The sequence below is a fragment of the Salvelinus fontinalis genome, chromosome 35, assembly GCF_029448725.1.
Source record: "Salvelinus fontinalis isolate EN_2023a chromosome 35, ASM2944872v1, whole genome shotgun sequence".
Taxonomy (NCBI): Eukaryota; Metazoa; Chordata; class Actinopteri; order Salmoniformes; family Salmonidae; genus Salvelinus; species Salvelinus fontinalis.
Window position 1 is genome coordinate 16,329,387 of NC_074699.1, and position 25,402 is coordinate 16,354,788.

At 42.8% G+C, this 25,402-nt stretch overlaps 1 protein-coding gene across 1 annotated transcript in view; it reads left to right on the forward strand.

Moving 5' to 3' along the window:
- Positions 1 to 182: 182 nt before the first annotated feature.
- The window catches only part of LOC129834393 (trace amine-associated receptor 13c-like), a 34,797-nt gene continuing 9,577 nt past the window's right edge, over positions 183 to 25,402 (forward strand). The window contains exon 1 of the mRNA XM_055899323.1: positions 183 to 269. The gene's annotated coding sequence lies outside the window, so the exon portion shown is untranslated. The remainder of the gene's footprint in view (positions 270 to 25,402) is intronic.

Here is a 25,402-nt window from a genome sequence, read left to right on the forward strand (position 1 = left end):
ATGCCTGCCTGCCTGTTTGCCTGCCTGCCTGCCTGTTTGCCTACCTGCCTGCCTGCCTGCATGCATGCCTGCATGCCTGGCACTGTAATGCTGTTGATGTCTCTGAACTGTCATGCTCTTAGTGCCTGATGTTACATAAGACTGGTAACGTCATTGTGGCTCTATGTCACACTCTCACAAACACTGACTGTCCTTAGGCCTTGTGATTCCAGACTGGAACCTGTGTGTTGTGTTGGGTATCACACTACAGGACAGGATATGATGTACAGGTACGTGTACAGATAAAAACAGCCATCTGTCAGCAGCCATTTCATTTAGCGTTTTCACGTGTGTATGTGTGTGTGTGCGTTTGCGTGTGCATGTGCATGTGTGTGTGCGTGTGTCAAATAAAATGTTATTTGTTACATGCAGTGAAATGCTTACTTACAAGCTCTTTCCCAAAGATGTAGAGTTTTAGATAAAAAGATAAAAAAACACATGAGAAATAAAACACACAAGCATGAAACTATATACAAGGAGTACCAATAACATATTAACGTTCAGGGATTCGTGGTAATTGAGGAAATATGTACATGTAGGCAGGGGTAACATGGCTAGGCATCAGGATATAATAATAAGAGTGAAAAGTAGCAGCAGCGTATATGATGGGTGTATGCGTGAGTGTGTGATTGCGTGTGTGTGTGTGTGTGTGTGTGCATGCGTGCGTGCATGTGTGGATAGAGACCTGTAAGTGTGTGTATATAGCCAGTGCAGGTAGAGTCAGTGCAGATAGTCCGGGTAGCCATTGATTAGCTATTCAGCAGTCTAATTGCTTTTAAGATAGAAGCTGTCTCGGAGCCTGTTGGTCTGAGACCCGTTGCTCCGGTACCGCTTGCCTGACGGTAGCACAGAGAACAGTCCATGGCTTGGGGGGCTGAAGTCTTTGGCAATTTCCTTGGCCTTCCTTAGACACCGCCTGGTATAAAGGTCCTGGTCGGCATGGAGTTCAGCCCCACTGATGTGCTGGGCTGTCCACACCACCCTCTGTGGAGCCTTGTGGTCGAGGGCGGTGCAGTTGCCATACCAGACGGTGAAACAGCCAGTCAAGATACTCTCAATGGTGCAGCTGTAGAACTCCTTGACGATCTGAGGCACAAATCGGTCTTTTTAGTTATTGTTTTTGATTTGTTGTTGAAACAGCGGAGAGGAGCCTCCGGCAGCGTAGTCAAAAAATTGGAATGATGTCAGAGGGGAAAAAACTGTGTTGGTTGTTTGCAGTAACTTCTTTGTTGTTGTAATATCCCAAACAGACGTGGCAGTTTCACCAATTAAGGATTCCAGCTGGAGCCCTTTCCTGCAGTCAAATGACCTAGTGGCCTCAAAAAGGAGGATGGTTATGAACAACTCCTACGAGTGGAGTACTTTTGTTTCAAAGTAGATTTGTTAGACTACCAAGAAACACTCTGTGTGACACTGATTTAGTCCTCTGCAGTAAAAGGTTTTCAAAGCAGGAGAAAGAGACGAGTTGGTGCACTGTTACCAACCTTTACTCTTCAGCTGTCCTCTGTATGGTTGCACTTTCACGTTGCTGTACTATGCATTCAGCACCCTCTCTACTTTCGCTGCAGCACAAATCAGGATAGCTATGTCTGTCTATACAAAGGTCTTAGTCACGAATGTTTCAAACTATTCATGTTTATTCAATTACTGCTATTCAATAGGGAATCAACAAAGGTTTACACCACACATTGATTGCCAATGAGAACTGTCCCTTTGAACCAGGTGACTCATATGCCTGAGTCATCTGTGATTATATAACATTCAAAACCTCCTTAGATCAACAAGTCACATAGTCTTGAATGACACCTACAGGAATGTTGTAACTCTGGACGTCATTCATTTCTTCGATATTTTATTTTGAAAGAATATTTCAAATCCATTGCTCTGATTCATAAGAGTTCATTGTATTTCAGCTGAATTCATTGTATTCACAAGTGATGCTCCCATTGAGGAGCCTCTCAATCTACGTAAATAGTGCAGTGGAGTCAGGCAAGTTGGCCATGGACTTTCTTTGTTTGGCACGGTCTGTTTCGCCTACCCAAAAGCTACTTGAAACTTTACGTCTTTTAGTTTGAATGACTCCTCGGCAAAGATACAATCCCATCAACAGTTTAATTCATAGATCTGTTTCTTCAGAATGCAATAATTTATGATGTTTACACATTTGACTTTCACTGTCCTCAAACCTTTGTCTGACCACAAATAAACAGACACCGAGTCATCTGTTGTAGTCTGGAGGACTGGCTGCTGGCTGCTTGTCAACAACTTTACAATCCATCTATGTATGCATTGCCTCATGACCTTAGTTAATAAAATATTGTTTTACTCCATTGTTTGTAAACAATGTAAACAAACACTGTATAGCCTCAAAACATGGTTATAACTATAATTTTGATTCCATGGATGGTCCATAACTCTGTCTATAATTTTGAAAGTGGTTTCATTTCTCCAGCCCCATCGCGCATCCCTTTACTAAAACGTTGTTATTGTTCAAACTGCAGATTACCATTGGCTACATTAGAGTGCTTCTAAAACAGGATGGAGGAATTCACAATTGACAAGAGGAGAATCTACATAGTAAAGCACTCAAAGCAAAAATGTCAGTAACACCACTCAGCACAGATGTGATGACTCTACCTGACAGCCATGTGGTTGAAAATACAGCACATTCTCACCAGGGTGCTGTACCTTTAAAGAGATGGTGTGGGCTGTGCTGTGCTGTGGGGGACCATATGGTGAAAGGACGCCAAGGAAATTTGTAGATCATATGAGGTATGGGGTCATTAAGTGGGAGGGGGTGGGGTCAAAGCCATTTGATGTGACCAACCGAGAAAATGGGAAGAGGGCATGGAAAGGCAATGGGAGCAGTGCTTCCTGGGTCTAATATTGTGATGTTAGCGTTGTAGTCTACCGATCAGCTGCATTCCCCAGTTGTCTCTCATTGTGGGTCATATGACCATAGAATTGGGAATTAGAATACTAGAACAGTTATTTAATAGGATCTCTATACATATTATTCAGCTTGAGTGGACTGACAAACTCATTAGCTAGCTACATCCTCTCATGAGAAACAAAAGTCCTTTCGGAAAATTTGTCAAATTAATCGCATGGGTGAGCTTACTTTCACTCAGAGCCTAATTTAGTTACATGTAGAGTTTTTCTTCTGGAATTTCTATTTTGCATCAGGCTATGTCACTACATGCTGACTAGCTTTTAAAAGAGGATAATGAACTGAGAACTGTCTTTTCTCTGCGGTATTGTTTTGCTATCTTGTCTGACAAGTTGACTGAGTGTGATCTTGGAGGGAAGACACTGTGCTGAAAATATAAATATAAATCGCAACTGTCAGGCCCATTGACTGCACTGATACAGGTGGAGACTGTTGTATTATTCATTACATGAGCTTGAAGCCACAACAGACAGTGAAGTCATATGTTTGTCCCACTCCATTAACAGTCAGCACGCCATTTTAATATAGCCTTAGGGGTTTGTAGGTACAGTATGTGAACTCCATACCACACAAATGCATTATAAGACAAGCCAAACATGGACATGCTAGGGGGAATGCTTTGATGTTGCCAGATTATCCAAATCGTAAAGAAAAATGACCTTATTGTATTTCTATGTGATTGAGTGTGTGCATTTATATGAAGTTAATTTATATGTTGTTAACAATTATGTAGTAAGTCACTAATAGTTCAGCAGCCCAATATGACATCTAGGGATTGAAGAAGTGTTTACCTGGCTCTGTGGATCTACCGTTGACTGCAAGCTGTTGTTATTTTATTGTGATAAGTTATTATGGTTGGGTGAAGCAGCCAAGCATGCTCAGTGCTTACACATGAAGTGCAGTGATAGTGGAGGCGGGGGTTGACTGGGATGGTGCCTCCCTGAGGGCGGCGGCAAGGCCGTGGCAGGATGTGACCCATGCCAGGGCCCCTAAGCGATGCGCTGCTACCGCATCTACTGGAGCTGGGCTGACGGTCGCCAGCGTATGCTCTCTGCTTCACAAGGGCATGGACTCTGGCGGGGGATTAAGAGTGCACTGCCAGGGGTGGAAGACTGGGAGAGGAACAGAGAAGGGGGGGGGGGGGGGAATGAGAGAAAGGGAGAAGAGGAGAGAGAGTGGGGAAGAGGAGAGAGCCGGACGGTGCCCGGTACCTCAGATTTTTGAGAAAAAAAATCACCTTCATAAGAAAGCATTGGATGCAAATCATCACATTTGCGTAGTGGCATCGAGCAGTAGATTACAGGCACTTACAGAAGTCGCACACATGGGAGAAAGAACAATTGTGGCCTAGGGTCCGGAATATTGTTGGCCTTTTTATAAATGCATTTAATGCAATTCTACTTCATTTTACATGCCTGGAGACTTTGGCATAATCCTTTTTAATGCTGCATTCAAAACAACTGGGAACTCGGAGCTGGGAAATCTCTGACTTTTGACTTCAGTGCGTTCAATACAACTGGGAAATTGGGGGGAAAAGGAGTTCCGATTTGGAAAATTTGTTTTGAACGGAATTCCAAGTGTGGAACTCTGGCCTCTTTTAGACCTCCGACTTTCTGACCAGAAGATCACTGACATCATGATTCAACCTAGTTTTTTTTCAGAGTTCCCAGTTATCTTGAAAGCACAAAACGATCAAAATGACAGGCTACTTAGACTGACAAACTGAGAATCTGAGATCAATGAAAACGACCTTGAATCCATCAATAGCCTAGGCTTAGGTGTGTGGAGACAATTGTATGCTACAATATGAGGAATAAATTATAGTCCTAAAAAAGCATATGCGCTCGTGCCAAAAACATCTCTCCCTCACTTTCTCTCATTTCACTTTGTAAAACAATAGTTTTATCAAATATGTTGGTAGCCTACAGCTGACGGATTGGAGAATTATCTTTTCAGCAGGAGCCATTTGCTTTCCAACCTGTGTTTTCCCACGATTGTAGACTATTTGAAATATTGGGAAAGGACAGTTTTGTCTGCATGCTGTTTGCTCACCCACAGATTTGCTGAGCGTTCCCGACTGTAGGCTATGCCTTAATATTGGGCTACATTACACAGCTAGGCAATTTTTTAAATAAGCTATTGATCCTCTGTGTCTAAATGATAGGCCTTCTCATGAGGTAGTTCTGCTGTTCTGAATGATTTCATTTATTTCTGAACAGACAACAGTAATTCTATAACTTTAGCAAATGTATTTCAAATTTTCAGGCGTGCTGCATAAGGAAATACATTCTGAAGTGCATTGCTGGAGAGATGAGTTGCAGGCTCCTGTCTATCAGAGCAGAGAGGGAGAGAGATTATAGAAAGTGAATCTCATTGTAATTCTGTGAGAGATGGGGGGGTGAGAGAGAATTAAAGATGAGGCAACTCGAATGAACTTTGATCGCGTTTGTTATAATTTGTACATTGCAAAAAGGGACAATTATTGTTGATGCCAGAAGAGGTACCGGATCTGGCCAAATACAGTTGAAGTCGGAAGTTTACATACACTTAGGTTGGAGTCATTAAAACTCATTTTTCAACCACTCCACAAATTTCTTGTTAACAAACTATAGTTTTGGCAAGTCGGTTAGGACATTTACTGTGTGCATGACACAAGTAATTTTTCCAACAATTGTTTACAGACAGATCATTTCACTTATAATTCACTGTATCACAATTCCAGTGGGTCAGAAGTTGAAATGCACTAAGTTGACCGTGCCTTTAAACAGCTTGGAAAATTCCAGAAAATGATGTCATGGCTTTAGAAGCTTCTGATAGGCTAATTGGCATCATTTGAGTCAATTGGAGGGGAACCAGTGGATGTATTTCAAGGTCTACCTTCAAACTCAGTGCCTCTTTGCTTGACATCATGGGAAAATCAAAAGAAATCAGCCAAGACCACAGAAAAAAAATTGTAGACTTCCACAAGTCTGGTTCATCCTTGGGAGCAATTTCCAAATGCCTGAAGGTACCACGTTCATCTGTACAAACAATAGTACGCAAGTATAAACACCATGGGACCACGCAGCCGTCATACCGCTCAGGAAGGAGACGCGTTCTGTCTCCTAGAGATGAACATACTTTGGTGCGAAAAGTGCAAATCAATCCCAGAACAACAGCAAAGGACCTTGTGAAGATGCTGGAGGAAACAGGTGCAAAAGTATCTATATCCACAGTAAAATGAGTCCTATATCGATTTAACCTGAAAGGCCGCTCAGCAAGGAAGAAGCCACTGCTCCAAAACTGCCATAAAAAAGCCAGACTACGGTTTACAACTGCACATGGGGACAAAGATCGTACTTGTCCTCTGGTCTGATGAAACAAAAATATAACTGTTTGGCCATAATGCCCATCGTTATGTTTGGAGGATAAATGGGGAGGCTTGCAAGCCGAGGAACACCATCCCAACCGTGAAGCACGGGGGTGGCAACATCATGTTGTGGGGGTGCTTTACTGCAGGAGGGACTGGTGCACTTCACAAAATAGATGCATCATGAGGAGGGAAAATGATGTGCATATATTGAAGCAACATCTCAAGACATCAGTCAGGAAGTTAAAGCTTGGTCGCAAATGGGTCTTCCAAATGGACAATAATCCCAAGCATACTTCCAAAGTTGTGGCAAAATGGCTTATGGACAACAAAGTCAAGGTATTAGACTGGCCATCACAAAGCCCTGACCTCAATCTTATAGAAAATTTGTGGGGAGAACTGAAAAAGCGTGTGCGAGCAAGGAGGCCTACAAACCTGACTCAGTTACACCATCTCTGTCAGGAGGAATGGGTCAAAATTCACCAAATTTATTGTGGGAAACTTGTGGAAGGCTACCTGAAACGTTTGACCCAAGTTAAACAATTTAAAGGCAATGCTACCAAATACTAAATGAGTGTATGTAAACTTCTGACCCACTGGGAATGTTATGAAAGAAATTAAATCTGAAATAAATCCCTTTCTCTACTATTATTCTGACATTTCACATTCTTAAAATAAAGTGGTGATCCTAACTGACGTAAGACAGGGAATTTTTACGAGGATGTAAATGTCAAGAATTGTGAACAACTGAGTTTAAATGTTTTTGGCTAAGGTGTATGTAAACTTCCGACTTCAACTGTAGGTTCTAGAACGAAACAGTCCAAAACTGAGCGGTGCCAGATCCTGTTCCGGCAGGATCCGGCTTAAATTAAGCACTGGAGTGAGGGAAGGAGAAAGGTGAAGAGCGGTTTAGAGAAAACATCTTATCCCAGAAAATGGAGAGAAGATTGGAAGTGCTGAGTGATAAACCGAAATGTCATTGTTTTCCTCCGGTTATTAAACAAATAGTTGGCCGATGTCATTTCAATTATTTGAATTCCATTTAGTTCGTTATTTTTGTGATCCCAATGCGCCGTTTCTCTAGAGAGAAATCAAATCATTCACGAGAGAAATCAAGTCAAAAACTATATGGGACACTGGGCTGAAGTGAGTTGTAGTTTTCATTAACCAACTATTAATTAACCTAGTTCAGCGCAGAAATGTGGTAATTAACTACCGTAACCACGTTTTCATCCACAGTTGATATGTGGGTAAAGTATACGGTATAAATAAATACACTAGCTGTGATGGAAACAGGAAGATTTGGTACAATTGTATAAATGCGGACAGATAATTTCTTCATTTGACATGGTGGGATCTTTTTGTGTCTGTAAAATTAATTATGGAGGAATGGCGGTGGAAACGCCTTTAAGCTCAAATATTTATGTAATAACATAATTTCGAAGTAAACTTGTCACGCGATGATATTGTGTGTGGTCCTCCCACTACGAATCAGGAAACCATGCAGTTTATTAGGCTACAGATTTTTAAAATTATGATGAATTTCACAGGGTGTTGAAAGTGCACGGTGATGAGCATGATGCTCCTTTCCAATAAATATCGAGGGTCTTATTCTGGTGACACAATGCTCGACTGCCATTTGTCAAATACAAATATCCATAATAATTGAATCACGTGTACTAGCCAGTGGCGACCAGTCATCCAGGGTAGGTGGGGCACCTGCTTGAGCCCCACACTTTTGCATATTATTTTAGCATTAATTCGTGTCACATAACAGTTTGCAAAAAAAAAAAAAAAAAAAAATTATAATCATAAGAGTTAATAAAGCCTCCATGCAAACATGGTCTCTTTTTTGCTTCCTTGAGTAAGGCAGCTCCAAAATGCAGGTTTTTCAGCCTAGCTCAGCGCTTTCTGTGGTGGTGGGGCAGCCAGCGGAAAATACAGAGCATCGGGGTTGGTAATGTTCTCTAGTTGCGCCGTGATTGGCTTTGTGTTCTGTAACTCATGGGGACACTTAATCACTGCCTGTTCATGAGAATTGCTAAATAAATGTACATATACATATTATTCAATCTACAATCTAAACTAGATGTCCTCAATCTCACAAAAATGATCAAGGAACCCACCAGGTACAACCCTAACTCCGTAAACATGGGCACCCTCATAGATATTATCCTGACCAACTTGCCCTCCAAATACACCTCTGCTGTTTTCAATCAGGATCTCAGCGATCACTGCCTCATTGCCTGCATCCGCTATGGATACGCGGTCAAACGACAACCCCTCATCACTGTCAAACACTCCCTGAAACTCTTCTGTGAGCAGACCTTTCTAATCGACCTGGTCCGGTTATCCTGGAAGGATATTAACCTCATCCCGTCAGTCGAGTCGAAGCCTGGTCGTTCTTTAAAAGTAATTTCCTCAACATCTTAAATAAGCATGCCCTTTCAAAAAATGTAATACTAAGAACAGATACAGCCCTTGGTTCACTCCAGACCTGACTGTCCTCGACAAGCACAAAACATCCTGTGGCGGACTGCACTAGCATCGAATAGTCCCCGCGATATGCAACTTTTCAGGGAAGTCAGGAATCAATACACGCAGTCAGTCAGGAAAGGAAAGACTAGCTTTTTTCAAACAGAAATTTGCATCCTGTAGCTCTAACTCCAAAGAGTTTTGGGACACTGTAAAGTCCATGGAGAATAAGAGCACCTCCTCCCAGCTGCCCACTGCACTGAGGCTAGGAAACACTGTCACCACTGATAAATCCACGATAATCGATCATTTCAATATGCATTTCTCTACGGCTGGCCATGCTTTCCTCCTGGCTACCCCAAACCCGGCCAACAGCTCCGCAACCCCGCAGCTACTTGCCCAAGCCTCCCCAGCTTCTCCTTCACGCAAATCCAGATAGCAGATGTTCTGAAAGCGCTGCAAAACCTGGACCCGTACAAATCAGCTGGGCTCGACAATCTGGACCCTCTCTTTCTAAAATTATCCGCTGCCATTGTTGCAACCTCTATTACAAGTCTGTTCAACCCCTCTTTCATATCGTCCGAGATCCCTAAAGATCGGAAAGCTGCCGCGGTCATCCCCCTCTACAAAGGGGGAGACACTCTAGACCCAAACCGTTACAGACCTATATCCATCCTGGCCTGCCTTTCTAAAGTCTTCGAAAGCCAAGTTAATAAACAGATCACTGACCATTTCGAATCCCACCGTACCTTCTCCGTTGTGCAATCTGGTTTCTGAGCTGGTCACGGGTGCACCTCAGCCACACTCAAGGTCCTAAACGATATCATAACCGCCATCGATAAAAGACAGTACTGTGCAGCCGTCTTCATCAACCTGGCCAAGGCTTTCGACTCTGTCAATCACTGCATTCTTATCGGCAGACTCAATAGCCTTGGCTTCTCAAATGACTGCCTCGCCTGGTTCAACAACTACTTCTCAGACAGAGTTCAGTGTGTCAAATCGGAGGACCTCTGGCAGTCTCTATGGGGGTGCCACAGGGTTCAATTCTCGGGCCGACTCTTTTCTCTGTATATATCAACAATGTCGCTCTTGCTGCGGGTGATTCCCTGGCCCACCTCTACGCAGACGACACCATTCTGTATACATCTGGCCCTTCTTTGGACACTGTGTTAACAAACCTCCAAACAAGCTTCAATACCATACACACTCCTTCCATGGCCTCCAACTGCTCTTAAACGCTAGTAAAACCAAATGCATGCTTTTCAACCGTTCACTGCCCACACCCGCACGACTAGCATCACTACTCTGGATGGTTCTGACTTAGAATATGTGGACAACTACAAATACCTAGGTGTCTGGCTAGACTGTAAACTCTCCTTCCAGACTCATATTAAACATCTCCAATCCAAAATTAAATCTAGAATCTGCTACCTATTTCGCAACAAAGCCTGCTTCACTCACGTCGCCAAACATACCCTCGTAAAACTGACTATCCTACGGATCCTCGACTTCGGCGATGTCATTTACAAAATAGCTTCCTATACTCTACTCAGCAAACTGGATGCAGTCTATCACAGTGCCATCCGGTTTGTCACCAAAGCCCCTTATACCACCCACCACTGCGACCTGTATGCTCTAGTCGACTGGCCCTCGCTACATATTCGTCGCCAGACCCACTGGCTCCAGGACGTCTATAAGTCTATGCTAGGTAAAGCTCCGCTTTATCCCAGCTCACTGGTCACGATAACAACACCCACCCATAGCACGCGCTCCAGCAGGTATATCTCACTGGTCATCCCAAAGCCAACACCTCATTTGGCCGCCTTTCCTTCCAGTTCTCTGCTGCCAATGACTGGATCGATTTGCAAAAATCGCTGAAGCTGGAGAATTATATTTTTCCTCACTAAATTTAAACATTAGCTATCGGAGCGGTTAACCGATCGCTGCAGCTGTACATAGCCCATCTGTAAATAGCCCACCCAATCTACCTACCTCATCCCCATATTGTTTTTATTTACTTTTCTGCTCTTTTGCACACCAGTATTTCTACTTGCACATCATCATCTGCTCATCTATCACTCAAGTGTTAGTTTGTTAAATTGTAATTACTCCGCTAATATGGCCTATTTATTGCCTTACGTCCTCATGCCATTTGCACAAACTGTACATATATAGACTTTCTTTTTTTCTATGTTATTTCTATGTTATTCTATGTTATATTATTCTGTGTTATTGACTGTACGCTTGTTTATTCCATGTGTAACTAACTCTGTGTTGTTTGTGTCGCACTGCTTTGCTTTCTCTTGGCCAGGTCGCAGTTGTAAATTAGAACTTGTTCTCAACTAGCCTACCTGGTTAAATAACGGTGAAATAAAAACATTTAAATAAAAAATTTGCAGCCACACTGCTCTATTTGTGACGCTTCACTCGCTACAAGTCCTGCTTCTCCCATCTCCTCATTGGTTATTTGCAGCATAAACCCACATGGGTGAATGAAAGATGAACTGAGGTCCACACTTCAGTTCAGTTGGTGGTGCTAATGCAGCTTAAAGTTGGTTGTCAACTGCCATATAAGTCCGAAGAAGAAGAAGAAGAGCCAGATGGAGGAGAGATTGCTAGAAACAAACTCGGTTTGTTATTAATATAGTTGGTTCAGATATCGTTTTGGTATTTCAACCTGCGTGTCCTGATCGTGGGCGCGATGGCTCACGCAGACACACGTGCGCGAGTGGTTTGGTCAGCATATTAAAGTAGAGCTCGAAAATTCAAGCCCTTTGGGTGATGCCATAGAGTTATATTAGAAGAGCCCATCCAAGAAGGCTCAAGGTAATTGGCCACAGATAAAATTACTTCAAATCAATGTTATTTCTACAGTAGCTTTGATTGGACTAGTCATGTCAACATCATACTTTCAAAATATTAGCTAGCAGTCATCATCATGAATCAAGTTGACAATCTACTGGCAAATCCTTTTTAATCCTTAATGAAGGAAATAATGAAGAGAAATTATAGATAAAATGTATCAGTGCTCATCGGCCATTGAACATAAACATTAAACAACAAGTTGGAAATCGCAAATTCAGCAATGAGTTGGTTTGGAAGGAACCAGTGGCTAACTGCAAGCATTGCAAAGCAATCACTAGCCTACTATTCAGTGGAGTAGGTGTGTGGTCCCAATTCTTGGTTTAATCAATCAATTTTATTTTATATGGCCCTTCGTACATCAGATAATATCTCGAAGTGCTGTACAGAAACCCAGCCTAAAACCCCAAACAGCTAGAATGCAGGTGTAGAAGCACGGTGGCTAGGAAAAACTCCCTAGAAAGGCCAAAACCTAGGAAGAAACCTAGAGAGGAACCAGGCTATGAGGCGTGGCCAGTCCTCTTCTGGCTGTGCCGGGTGGAGATTATAACAGAACTATGCCAAGATGTTCAAAAATGTTCATAAGTGACAAGCATGGTCAAATAATAATCATGAATAATTTTCAGTTGGCTTTTCATAGCTGATCATTAAGAGTTGAAAAACAACAGGTCTGGGACAGGTGGCGGTTCCATAACCGCAGGCAGAACAGCTGAAACTGAAATAGCAGCAAGGCCAGGCGGACTGGGGACAGCAAGGAGTCACCACGGGCGGCAGTCCCGACGCATGGTCCTAGGGCCCAGGTCCTCCGAGAGAAAGAAAGAGAGAATGAGAAAATTAGAGAGAGCCAAGATTTTCAAAATGTTCATAAATGACAAGCATGGTCAAATAATAATCAGGAATAAATCTCAGTTGGCTTTTCATAGCCGATCATTAAGAGTTGAAAACAGCAGGTCTGGGACAGGTAGGGGTTCCATAACCGCAGGCAGAAGAGTTGAAACTGGAATAGCAGCAAGGCCAGGCGGACTGGGGGCAGCAAGGAGTCACCACGGCCGGTAGTCCCGACGTATGGTCCTAGGGCTCAGGTCCTCCGAGAGAAAGAGAGAAGGAGAAAATTAGAGAGAGCCAAGATTTTCAAAATGTTCATAAATGACAAGCATGGTCAAATAATAATCAGGAATAAATCTCAGTTGGCTTTTCATAGCCGATCATTAAGAGTTGAAAACAGCAGGTCTGGGACAGGTAGGGGTTTCGTAACCGCAGGCAGAAACAGTTGAAACTGGAATAGCAGCAAGGCCGGGCGGACTGGGGACAGCAAGGTGTCAGCATGCCCGGTAGTCCTGACGTATGGTCCTAGGGCTCAGGTTCTCAGAGAGAAAGAGAGAACGAGAGAATTAGAGAGAGCATACTTAAATTCACACAGGACACTGGATAAGACAGGAGAAGTACTCCAGGTATAACCAACTGACCCTAGCCCCCCGACACATAAACTACTGCAGCATAAATACTGGAGGCTGAGACAGGAGCGGTCAGGAGACACTGTGGCCCCATCCGAAGAAACCCCCGGACAGGGCCAAACAGGAAGGATATAACCCCACCCACTCTGCCAAAGCACAGCCCCCACACCACTAGAGGGATATCCTCAACCACCAACTTACAATCCTGAGACAAGGCCGAGTATAGCCCACAAAGGTCTCCACCACAGCACAACCAAGGGGGGGCGCCAACCCAGACAGGAAGTTCACGTCAGTAACTCAACCCACTCAAGTGACGCACCCCTCCTAGGGACGGCATGAAAGAGCACCAGCAAGCCAGTGACTCAGCCCCAGTAACAGGGTTAGAGGCAGAGAATCCCAGTGGAGAGAGGGGAACCGGCCCTGGAGAGACAGCAAGGGCGGTTCGTTGCTCCAGAGCCTTTCCGTTCACCTTCACACTCCTGGGCCAGACTACACTCAATCATATGACCTACTGAAGAGATAAGTCTTCAGTAAAGACTTAAAGGTTGAGACCGAGTCTGCGTCTCTCACATGGGTAGGCAGACTGTTCCATAAAAATGGAGATCTATAGGAGAAAGCCCTGCCTCCAGCTGTTTGCTTAGAAATTTTAGGGACAATTAGGAGGCCTGCGTCTTGTGACCGTAGCGTATGTGTAGGTATGTACGGCAGGACCAACTCGGAAAGATAGGTAGGAGCAAGCCCATGTAACGCTTTATAGGTTAACAGTAAAACCTTGAAATCAGCCCTTGCCTTAACGGGAAGCCAGTGTAGGGAAGCTAGCACTGGAGTAATATGATCAAATTTCTTGGTTCTAGTCAGGATTCTAGCAGCCGTATTTAGCACTAACTGAAGTTTATTTAGTGCTTTATCCGGGTAGCCGGAAAGTAGAGCATTGCAGTAGTCTAACCTAGAAGTAACAAATGCATGGATTAATTTTTCTGCATCATTTTTGGACAGAAAATTTCTGATTTTTGCAATGTTACGTAGATGGAAAAAAGCTGTCCTTGAAACAGTCTTGATATGTTCGTCAAAAGAGAGATCAGGGTCAAGAGTAACGCCGAGGTCCTTCACAGTTTTATTTGAGACGACTTTACAACCATCAAGATTAATTGTCAGATTTAACAGAAGATCTCTTTGTTTCTTGGGACCTAGAACAAGCATCTCTGTTTTGTCCGAGTTTAAAAGTAGAAAGTTTTCAGCCATCCACTTCCTTATGTCTGAAACACAGGCTTCTAGCGAGGGCAATTTTGGGGCTTCACCATGTTTCATTGAAATGTACAGCTGTGTGTCATCCGCATAGCAGTGAAAGTTAACATTATGTTTTCGAATAACATCCCCAAGAGGTAAAATATATAGTGAAAACAATAGTGGTCCTAAAACGGAACCTTGAGGAACACCGAAATGTACAGTTGATTTGTCAGAGGACAGACCATTCACAGAGACAAACTGATATCTTTCCGACAGGTAAGATCTAAACCAGGCCAGAACTTGTCCGTGTAGACCAATTTGGGTTTCCAGTCTCTCCAAAAGAATGTGGTGATCGATGGTGTCAAAGGCAGCACTAAGGTCTAGTAGCACGAGGACAGATGCAGAGCCTCGGTCTGACGCCATTAAAAGGTCATTTACCACCTTCACAAGTGCATTCTCAGTGCTATGATGGGGTCTAAAACCAGACTGAAGCATTTCGTATACATTGTTTGTCTTCAGAAAGGCAGTGAGTTGCTGCGCAACAGCTTTTTCTAAAATTTTTGAGAGGAATGGAAGATTCGATATAGGCCGATAGTTTTTTATATTTTCCGGGTCAAGGTTTGGCTTTTTCAAGAGAGGCTTTATCACTGCCACTTTTAGTGAGTTTGGTACACATCCGGTGGATAGAGAGCTGTTTATTATGTTCAACATAGGAGGGCCAAGCACAGGAAGCAGCTCCTTCAGCAGTTTAGTAGGAATAGGATCCAGTATGCAGCTTGAAGGTTTAGAGGCCATGATTATTTTCATCATTGTGTCAAGAGATATAGTACTAAAACACTTAAGTGTCTCTCCCGATCCCAGGCCCTCGCAGAGCTGTGCAGATCCAGGACAGCTAAGCCCTGGAGGAATACGCAGATTCAAAGAGGAGTCCGTAATTTGCTTTCTAATGGTCATGATCTTTTCCTCAAAGAAGTTCATGAATTTATTACTGCTGAAGTGAAAGCCATCCTCTCTTGGGGAATGCTGCTTTTTAGTTAGCTTTGCAACAGTATCAAAAATAAATTTTAGATTGTTCTTATTTTCCTCGATTAAGTTGGAAAAGTAGGATGATCGAGCAGCAGTGAGGGCTCTTCGGTACTGCACGGTACTGTCTTTCCAAGCTAGTCGGAAGACTTCCAGTTTTGTGTGGCGCCATTTCCGTTCCAATTTCCTGGAAGCTTGCTTCAAAGCTCGGGTATTTTCTGTATACCAGGGAGCTAGTTTCTTATGACAAATGTTTTTCGTTTTTAGGGGTGCAACTGCATCTAGGGTATTGCGCAAGGTTAAATTGAGTTCCTCAGTTAAGTGGTTAACTGATTTTTGTCCTCTGACGTCCTTGGGTAGGCAGAAGGAGTCTGGAAGGGCATCAAGGAATTTTTGTGTTGTCTGAGAATTTATAGCACGACTTTTGATGCTCCTTGGTTGGGGTCTGAGCAGATTATTTGTTGCGATTGCAAACGTAATAAAATGGTGGTCCGATAGTCCAGGATTATGTGGAAAAACATTAAGATCTACAACATTTATTCCATGGGACAAAACTAGGTCCAGAGTATGACTGTGGCAGTGAGTAGGTCCAGAGACATGTTGGACAAAACCCACTGAGTCGATGATGGCTCCGAAAGACTTTTGGAGTGGGTCTGTGGACTTCTCCATGTGAATATTAAAATCACCAAAAATTAGAATATGATCTGCTATGACTACAAGGTCTGATAGGAATTCAGGAAACTCAGAGAGGAACGCTGTATATGGCCCAGGAGGCCTGTAAACAGTAGCTATAAAAAGTGATTGAGTAGGCTGCATAGATTTCATGACTAGAAGCTCAAAAGACGAAAACGCAATATTTTTTTGTAAATTGAAATTTGCTATCGTAGATGTTAGCAACACCTCCGCCTTTGCGGGATGCACGGGGGATATGGTCACTAGTGTAACCAGGAGGTGAGGCCTCATTTAACACAGTAAATTCATCAGGCTTAAGCCATGTTTCAGTCAGGCCAATCACATCAAGATTATGATCAGTGATTAGTTCATTGACTATGACTGCCTTTGAAGTGAGGAATCTAACATTAAGTAACCCTATTTTGAGATGTGAGGTATCACGATCTCTTTCAATAATGGCAGGAATGGAGGAGGTCTTTATCCTAATAAGATTGCTAAGGCGAACACCGCCATGTTTAGTTTTGCCCAACCTAGGTCGAGGCACAGACACAGTCTCAATGGGTATGGCTGAGCTGACTACACTGACTGTGCTATTGGCAGACTCCACTAAGCTGGCAGGTTGGCTAACAGCCTGCTGCCTGGCCTGCACCCTATTTCATTGTGGGGCTAAAGGAGTTAGAGCCCTATCTATGTTGGTAGATAAGATGAGAGCACCCCTCCAGGTAGGATGGAGTTCGTCACTCCTTAGCAGGTCAGGCTTGGTCCTGTTTGTGGGTGAGTCCCAGAAAGAGGGCCAATTATCTACAAATTCTATCTTTTGGGAGGGGCAGAAAACAGTTTTCAACCAGCGATTGAGTGCTGAGACTCTGCTGTAGAGCTCGTCACTCCCCCTAACTGGGAGGGGGCCAGAGACAATTACTCGATGCCGACACATCTTTCTAGCTGATTTACACGCTGAAGCTATGTTGCACTTGGTGACCTCTGACTGTTTCATCCTAACATCGTTGGTGCCGACGTGGATAACAATATCTCTATACTCTCTACACTCGCCAGATTTAGCTTTAGCCAGCACCATCTTAAGATTAGCCTTAACGTCGGTAGCCCTGCCCCCTGGTAAACAGTGTATGATCGCTGGGTGATTCGTTTTAAGTCTAATACTGCGGGTAATGGAGTCGCCAATGACTAGGGTTTTCAATTTGTCAGAGCTAACGGTGGGAGCCTTCGGCGTCTCAGACCCCGTAACGGGAGGAGTAGAGACAAGAGAAGACTCAGACTCAGACTCCGACTCGCTACATAATGGGGAAAACCGGTTGAAAGTTTCTGTCGGCTGAATGAGCGACACCGGTTGAGCATTCCAACAGCATTTCCCTCCAGAAGCCATGAGAAAGTTGCCAGAAAGCTGGCTTGCAGCACAGCTATTTTCGCCGTAAGGCGATCGTTCTCCTGTATATTATGAGTACAGCGACTGCAATTAGAAGACATCATGTTAATGTTACTACTTAGCTTCGGCTGTTGAAGGTGTTGACGAACCATGTCCAGATAAAGCGTCCGGAGTGAAAAAGTTGAATGAGGGAAAAAAGTTGCGATGGAAAAACTAAAAATATAAACGGTAATTAAAAACAGAAACAAAACAAAAAACGTAAAGTTGTCAGCTAGCAAAGTAAAGTAAAGTTGGCAGCAAAACGCACAGCAACAAAACGCACAGCAACACGTCTGCAGATTCAACAGGAAGTGACGTCGATCCAGAAGGCGAGGTTAGTACAGTTTAATAACCTCTAACGAGTCTCCCTCCCGGATCCGGGATCCTCCTCATCAAAAAAGCTGACTAGCATAGCCTAGCCTAACGCGACAGGGATATCATATAATATAATTTCATGAAATCGCAAGTTCAATAGAGCAAATGAAAGATAAACATCTTGTGAATCCAGCCATCATTCAATTTTTTTTATGTTTTACAGCGAAAACACAATATATATTTATATTAGCTCACCACAATAGCCAAACACACAACGTCATTTATTCACCGCCAACATAGCTTTCACAAAACCCAGAAATAGAGATAAAATTAATCACTAACCTTTGGACAACTTCATCAGATGACAGTCTTATAACATCATGTTATACAATACATTTATGTTTTGTTCGAAAATGTGCATATTTAGAGCTACATATCATGGTTTTACATTGTGAATACGTAGCCACAATGCACCAAATTATCCGGAGATATTTTGGACAGTCACCTAATCTAACCAAAGAACTCATCATAAACTTTACTAAAAGATACATGTTGTACAGCAAATGAAAGATACACTGGTTCTTAATGCAACCCTTAATGCAACCCCTGTGTTAGATTTTTTAAAGTAACTTTAGTACAACATACAGCATGCAATATTGTGAAACAGCGCCCTACAATTCTCCGCCTTGTTGGAGCCAACATAAAACACAAAAATATGAAATAACATCATAAATATTCTCTTACTTTTGATGATCTTCCATCAGAATGTTGTTCAAGGAGTCCTAGTTCCAGAATAAATCGTTGTTTTGTTTTAGAATGTCCATTTCTTCTGTCGAATTAGCAACTTTGGCTAGCCATGTGGAGGGCACATGTCCAAGAAATCTTTGCGCCTGGAACGAAAAATTCCAAAATTCCCAATAAACGTTGAATAAACTGGTCAAACTCGGTTGAAAATACTAATTTATGATGTTTTTCTCATATGTATCCAATAAAATCAGAGCCGGAGCATTTCGTCGTGTATACGTAACGCATTTCAAAAGACAATGTGGAGTTCCCCTGTGCGCAGTTGAAAACTGACAAAGGAGCGGACCTGTCACTCCAAAAGCTCTCATTCGGCCTCACATCAAGCTAGACACCCCATTCAACCTTCTACTGCCTGTTGACATCTAGTGTAAGGCGTATGAAGTGCATACAGATCCATAAATATAAGCCAGTTGAATAGGCAGGCCCTGACACAGAGCCCCATTTTCAGAATTTTCACTTCCTGTCTGGAAGTTTGCTGCCAAATGAGTTCTGTTTTACTCACAGATATAATTCAAACAGTTTTAGAAACTTCAGAGTGTTGTCTATCCAATAGTAATAATAATATGCATATTGTATGATCTAGAACAGAGTACGAGGCCGTTTAATTTGGGCAAGATTTTTTTCCAAAGTGAAAACAGCGCCCCCTATTAAGAGGAAGTTTTAAAGGTCTCTTTTCCCATATTGGCCATGCTGTCGATCCAGCACGATTTCTGCCGCTCTCAAAACAACTGTTAACTCAGAACTGGGAAATCTGACTTCAGTGAGTTCAAGACAACTGGTAACTCCGACTTGAAAAATAGGTTTTGAACGGTCATCCAACTCGTAATTGTAAATCCAGCCTCTTTCTAGAGCTACGACCTGAAGGTTACTGACATAATCATGATTCGACAGAGTTCCCAGTTGTCTTGAAAGCACCATAAATCCTGAGAATTACAGATTTTGATGACAAAGTTTGATGCCACCTTCCTGTTCAAGTGAGCACAGCACAACAAGGTGAGTCCAACATTGGCTTGTATGCTGCTGCATAAATTATGTAATATGCCAGGGAGATATGTATACTATAGCTAAGAAAGTAATACTAAATGTGTGTTGTGTAGTAAACTGTTAGTAGCCCATGTGCCTCACCCTAATAATTTGGTCTGTTTTCCCCTCTTAATTTTGCCTACTGTTCTGACTTGGTGGTGCACATGTAGCCTATAACCTGTTTTAGAGAAATGTCATCATTATTGTAAGAGCTTTCATTGTCTGCTTATTTTATTTTACCCCTTTTTCGATCCAATTGGTAGTTTCAGTCTTGCCCCATTGCTGCAACTCCCGTACGGACTCGGAAGAGGTGAAGGTCGAGAGCCATGCGTCCCCCGAAACACAACCCGCTAAGCTGCACTGCCTCTTGACACACTGCTCGCTTAACCCGGAAGCCAGCCAGGAGGAAACACCGGACACCTGGAGATCGTGTCAGCGTGCATGCGCCCGGCCCGCCACAGGAGTTGCTAGAGAGCGATGGAACAGGGGCGGCTGGTCAAACCCTTCTCTAACCCGGACGACGCTGGGCCAATTGTGCACCGCCTCATGGGTCTCCCGGTCGCGGCCGACTGCGACACATAGACGAGACGGTCTCATAGACGAGACGTAACATAGTAAATGTATATCCGGGACTTCCAAATCAGTGTCACGTTTGGTATGGTTACATTAGACAGAAGGTTACTTAAAAAGTTGGGTGGTTGGTCAGGGTGGATGGGTCTAGCAACCCAAAGGTTGTGTATTTGAATCTCATCATGTACAACTTTAACATTTTTACTAATTAGCAACTACTTACTACTTTTTAGCTACTTTGCAACTACTTGGCATGTTAGCTAACCCTTACCCTAACCTTAACCCTTTAACCAAACTCCTAACCCTAACCTCAACCCTAACCTTAACCCTAACAATAACCCCTAACCCTATCCTCTAGCTTAGCTAACGTTAGCCACAGCAAATTTGAATTCGTAACATATCATACATTTTGCAAATTCATAACATATTGTATGCATTGCAATTGATAACATATTGTACGAATTGCAATTAGCAACATATCATTCAAATTATAATTTGTAACATATCAAACTACACTGAACAAAAATATAAACTCAACATGTAAAGTGTTGGTCCAATGTTTCATGACCTGAAATAAAACATTTCAGAAATGTTCCATATGCACAAAAAGCTTATTTTTCTCACATTTTGTTTACATCCTTGTTAGTGTGCATTTCTCTTTTGCCAAGATAATCCATCCACCTGACAGGTGTGGCATATCAAGAAGCTGAATAAACGGCATGATCATTACACAGGTGCACCTTGTGCTGGGAACAATAAAAGGCCACTCTAAAATGTGCCATTTTGTCACACAACACAATGCCACAGATGTCTCAAATTTTGAGGGTGCATGCAATTGGCATGCTGACTGCAGAAATTGTCCACCAAAGCTGCTGCCAGATAATTGAGTGTTAATTTCTCTACCATAAGCCGCCTCCAACGTTGTTGAGACACTAGTCTCAATGTCAACAGTGAAGAGGCAACTCCGGGATGCTGGCCTTCCAGGCAGAGTTGCAAAGAAAAAGCCATAACAGCCTTCATTTCTCAGAACAAGAATAGACTGACGAGTTTCAGAAGAAAGCACTTTTTTCCTGCCCATTTTGAGCCTGTAATCCAACCCTAAACGCTGATTCTCCAGATACTCAACTAGTTTAAAGAAGGCCAGTTGAATTGATTCTTTATTCAGAACAACAGTTTTCAGCTGTGCTAACATAATTGCAAAAGGGTTTTCTAATGATCAATTAACCTTTTAAAATGATCAACTTGGATTAGCTAACACAGCGTGCCATTGGAACACAGGAGTGATGGTTGCTAATAATGGGCCTCAGTACGCCTATGTAGATATTCCATAAAAAATCCAGCTACGATAGTCATTTACAATGTTAACAATGTCTACACTGTATTTCTGATCAATTTGATGTTATTTTAATGGACAAAAAATATGCTTTTCTTTTAAAAACAAGGACATTTCTAAGTGACCCCAAACGTTTGAATGGTAGTGTATCTGTGACCAACAGATGCATATCTGTGTTCCCAGTCCTTATATGAACTATAACTCAGTAAAATCTTTGAAATTGTTGCACGTTGCTTTTATATTTTTGTTCAGTATAATTGAAGTGTCCCAGATTTTGTTTACTATGTTACATCTACCTCTGAGTCCACGTTGTTAATCTACTTTGAAGAGCTAGTAAAATGATTTTGTCAGACAGCTCTGCAGCATACTTAGGCAGGCTTGCCTAGCTGAATATGATGACAAAAGACAGTACGAGGAGCCCAGAGATAACATTGTCTGGCTGGCTGCTCCTGCCTGAGCAGAGATGAGATGATGACTTTAAGGAATGAAAAATGGTAAAGCCATCCAATAAAAACGAGAAAAAAAAACAAAGTAATATACACAACTGAAATATTGTATTATTTCATAGTAAATTCCTATTTTTCTATTGATGTCTACCCAACGTGGACCTGACAGAGAAAATTGAATATTTTCAATATTTTGTCAATTGAATGTTCACAGTTGTTGGCTTTGGAACTTCCATTAAAAAGCTCTAAAATCATTTGAAAATCATTATTTCATAATGGTTCTCCTATGAGGACAGCCGAAGAATCCTTTTAGGTTCTAGATAGCACCTTTTTTATATGAGTGTGAAGAGCGCACAAGACATAGGACATATAAGTTGCTTGGAGTTGTGAGGGACAGAAGGGGGAGGGGACGTGGGAGGGAACGTGTGGGGGAAAGAGACTGGGAGAGAGATGCTGCTGCATGTGGACTGTAGCTTGCAGCTGCAATTGTGGAAGAGCGAGAAAGCGTCCTCATGTGAGAGAGACTCAGAGACTACTAGAAAGAGAGAGAGAGTGAGAGAGAGAGAGAGAGAGAGAGAAAGAGAGAGAGAGAGAGTGAGAGACAGACAGAGAGAGAGAGAAGGCTGAAGCACAGAGAGTGAAGTAAATAAAGAATGCACGAAAGACAGTAGAGTGGCGCAATGCTTCTCTGTCTACTGTAGATGTACGAATTCGGTTGTGTCTGTGGAGGCAGTGTGATACCAGAACTATACATTTGCTATCTCATCCACTTGTCTCCTATCAGCTGGATTTACTCAGAAAATGACATCAATGACCATTGGACCATTTACTTGTTCACAATATTGCAGGCACTAAAGGTGAACTTTTAAGAAGTGCAGTGACAATGCAGGTGAGATTCTCTTGATTATTCAAACACTGTACATGTGTTCAACTGTAGGTTGTACTGAAATTAGAGTTTGGTTTGCTAGATTTGAATTTGAGCTTTTGGTTCATGGCATTTCTATCTGTTTATAATTGGGGAAACTGAATATCTACTAGATGCTGAGTTATCTATATTTCATATGTTATGTTTGCGGTAAAAAATATTTAACAGCTTCTGTCTGAAGCCAGTTGATGTGTGGACAGAGGCTGTGCTGTTAAGTTAAATTGAGGTAATAAGCTGTTACTATGCATTTACTTGTAATCTGAGATATATTTGATATGCGCTTCCAGGTAAAAAACAAAACAAAGATGTGCTTTGAAAAGTGAACTTTTATGATTGAGTGTAGAGAACAATGACGTACTGTGTCTCTGTATCGCTCTTCTTTCCCCTCTCTCATATCATACACACAGATACAGTCACACTCACAATATGTGTTGCTTTTGTTCAGTAAGTCCTGTGCTGCTGGCTCTCCCTAGAGCTGCAGACAGCAGGACAGTTGATGGAGTGACGTGCTCTGGGTGGGGTGCCTGTTCATTAGATGAGTGTGATTGAGACCACAGCATATTGACAGGGGGTAGAACAATGAGACTACTGTACATGGTTAACAAACACAACAAAGATCAACAGAGCAAGCGAGGAGTTAGCTATAGATCAGCGGATAGCTAGATTAAGGAATAAAGCACTGTTCACAGTGCTCTTCACACATCCTGCAACAGCAAAATAAATTGATAGAGAAAGTAAGAGGTAGATGATAGGTGTGAAAATAGAAGGCTGGGAAGAGATATGCAGTATGAGTCGTCAGAGATTGAGTAGACTTTGGAGAAGGGAAGAAAAGGTTAAAGGAGGAGAGGGAGTGTGAGAGAGATGGAGTCACTGCTGTGTTCAAGTACAGCTAGGCCATGACAGTGAAGACAGCCCTGGCTTGGGGGGACATCGAGTAGAAATGGCCAGTCCATTATTCCAGATGAGCGTTTCCTGCTCCAGGGAGGGAGCCCTGACCTAGCCCCTAATCCAGCAGCCTTCCCCACGCCTCGCCTCTCACTCAAGGAGACCGCCACGGCTCTCCTCACACAGTCAAACATATATCCACTGCATGCATGACAAGCCCTCCTCACCCACCTCCTCACCAAAAGGTTCACCACACACTTCTGCCTACCACTTAGACATTTTACTTTGCACAGACGCCTGTATATCAGTTTTAATTTGTATCAGGGGCAAGGCATTTGTTCGTCTATTGTTATACTGCTAGTGCACACAAACACTTGCATCTCCTTGGTCTTTTGCATTGGTTTGGAGTTTGTGAGATTTGTTTTGTTGTAAAACTAAAATATTGTGTGCATGAAGTCTAGTGAGTCTGCCAGATCAGAGGCAGAAGGGATGACCAGGGATGGACTCTTGATAAGTACGTGAATTTAACCATTTTCCTGTCTTGCTAAGCATTCGAAATGTAACAAATACTTCTGGGTGTCAGGGAAAATGTATGGAGTAAAACGTACATTATTTTCTTTAGGAAGGTAGTGAAGTAAAAGTAAAAGTTGTCAAATATAAAGTACAGATACCCCAAACAATGACTTAAGTAGTACTTTAAAGGTTTTTTACTTGAGTACTTTACACCTCTGGTTATGTGTCATTAAATATTGCAAGTTGAGCTTCCACCTCCCATTATGACCCGTAGAGTAAATTGCTGCTCTTAGTTGAGCTATTTAGTCATGGTGATTGGTCTATAGGCATGGCTCATAATGAACAAAACAATGCAGCCTCTCTGTCCATGTTGGATTCATTAGCTTCATTCAGCCTGTTGCACACACACATACGTCTGCGTTCGAAGATTGCATGGAGAGAAAAAGCACCTTTGAATGTGCCGTAAAGGTTAAGGGCTCCATTATTCTGTGTGCATTATCTTAAACATGTGAGGCGTGTCACTTAGGCTGGTCCTGCTGGGCCATACTGATAGTTCCCATGGCACTCATCCTCGATGTTAATAAACTGGATGTAATTAGATTGAAGAATACTGTCATTTAGATTTACATACATTTACATTTAAGTCATTTAGCAGACGCTCTTATCCAGAGCGACTTACAAATTGGTGCATTCACCTTATGACATCCAGTGGAACAGCCACTTTACAATAGTGCATCTAAATCTTTTAAGGGGGGGGGGGGGTCAGAAGGATTACTTTATCCTATCCTAGGTATTCCTTAAAGAGGTGGGGTTTCAGGTGTCTCCGGAAGGTGGTGATTGACTCCGCTGTCCTGGCGTCGTGAGGGAGTTTGTTCCACCATTGGGGTGCCAGAGCAGCGAACAGTTTTGACTGGGCTGAGCGGGAACTGTACTTCCTCAGCGGTAGGGAGGCGAGCAGGCCAGAGGTGGATGAACGCAGTGCCCTTGTTTGGGTGTAGGGCCTGATCAGAGCCTGAAGGTACTGAGGTGCCGTTCCCCTCACAGCTCCGTAGGCAAGCACCATGGTCTTGTAGCGGATGCGAGCTTCAACTGGAAGCCAGTGGAGAGAGCGGAGGAG